Genomic DNA, 1,707 nt, shown 5'->3' with positions numbered 1-1,707 from the left:
TTTAATGCTGAGAACATTTCATTTATATAAAGTTATACTTAACATGTTATATAAACTTAAAAGGTTGTAGCTACACAACACATTCTCGTCACAGAGGTTCAGGATACACATTTGAACATGTTGGCCAAAGGGAAACAATCATAAATCAGAGAATCCTCCATTACTTGCCAATGCTATCAGTTTCTACACAAAGCACAGATGGTAATTGATCTCAGAGTAGTTAAAGCAGACCCAGCTTAATAGCATGCTGGTTTCCCATCAGTTTCTTATCAGGAATAAAGGTTTATCCACAATATGGATGCAGAAACAACCAGAAAAACAGCTGCTGGCCTCTCAGCTGGCCCACTCTTTGTTAAGGGCACGAGGACGTGCCTGTCAAAGCAGGGCTGAGAAGTGCTTATTCTTGGAGAAGTATTTAACTCTAGTCTTCACACAAACAGTGACAGGAGTAACCTGGAGAGAGAAGCTTTGTACTACAGTATAAAGAGAGGCTATTCATAACTGTAAATGCAAAACTACTCTAATAAAGTCAAATAATAAAAACACGGAACTGGAAATGAGCAGAAAAAGTATCTGTTGATAACAAAAACATTTTTATATTATCTGTAAATATTATATATAAATCTTATAAATGTAATAAAAATATAGCATAAGTACGTTTTCCTTTTTTGTTCTTTTGTTTACTGTGTGCAAATAACACAGACAGTGCAGTAACAAACTGCACAAGGCTATCAGGTCACTTAGCTAAAACAGGCAGGAACCACAGTGACAAAATACCAGGTACTGCTCAGTGAAGCCATATTATACCTTTGCTTTCCCCACACACTCACCTAATAACAAACAATATGCATTCATTTAGCTTCTTAACATCCAGCTGAAAGTGAATCTCTGCTTCTCTTCTCTTGCTTTTTTCATTAAGGATGCTCATCACCAACACGGGATGATTTTATTTGGGCTCTTTAGCTTCCTGTTTGTGTCAGTGCACTTATTTACTTATATTTACTTATTACTATTATTACTATGTTTGTGCATTTGACTTTGTTGTGCAGCAGCAACACTTGATTTTGTGTGCGTGTCTGTCATCAGCAGTACAGGAGAGCTCCTGAGAATAAACATGGGTGCTTTGTTAGTTGCTAGCTTAGCCTGCTGAGACAAGGGGATATGAGGAGAGATTAAATCCCAGATCTGTGGAGATAAGGATTAGCTGATCCTGACAACAGAAGGCAAGTCGTGCCTCTGTAACAGATCAGACAAATAGGAAATAGGCACCAGCTAACTTTTAAATGGCTCCAGCTGTCATGTTCACTGGAGAGAGTGGACTCGAGAGGAGGTCTCAGGAAAATCACAGTTCACTTATTTACAATACCACAGTAATGCAACAGTGCTATATTCAATGTGAAAGGGGGAAAAGGGGCTCTAGGGATCCCAGAAAAGGCATCCAAACATTCGTTACTCTTCATCTGACTCTGCTTTTATACAACTCATGCAGACTCACCAAAGAGGGGCTCCAGGAAGGTCTGTACAGAAGGAAACACGCAGTCGGTATCTTTGAGGCAAAACTGGAGCATAAACAGAAGCAAAAGGAGTCAGGGCTTCACCAGCTACGAAGTTCAACAATTCAGCAGTGAACAGCAGCCAGCCACTACCTCAAACATGACTGTCCATCCATCCATCCATCTTCATCCGCTTTGTCCGGGGCCGGGTCGC

At 40.1% G+C, this 1,707-nt stretch overlaps 1 pseudogene; it reads right to left on the bottom strand.

The window, feature by feature from the left end:
• LOC106456500 (uncharacterized) overlaps positions 1 to 1,707 on the bottom strand; it is an 8,323-nt pseudogene that overhangs the window by 2,919 nt on the left and 3,697 nt on the right.

The sequence above is a fragment of the Pundamilia nyererei genome, unplaced genomic scaffold (genome assembly GCF_000239375.1).
Source record: "Pundamilia nyererei isolate P.nyererei 1_Seehausen unplaced genomic scaffold, PunNye1.0 scaffold00316, whole genome shotgun sequence".
In the NCBI taxonomy this organism is placed as follows: Eukaryota; Metazoa; Chordata; class Actinopteri; order Cichliformes; family Cichlidae; genus Pundamilia; species Pundamilia nyererei.
Note: the sequence above shows the minus strand (reverse complement) of the source record. Positions and strands in the feature narration are given on the sequence as shown.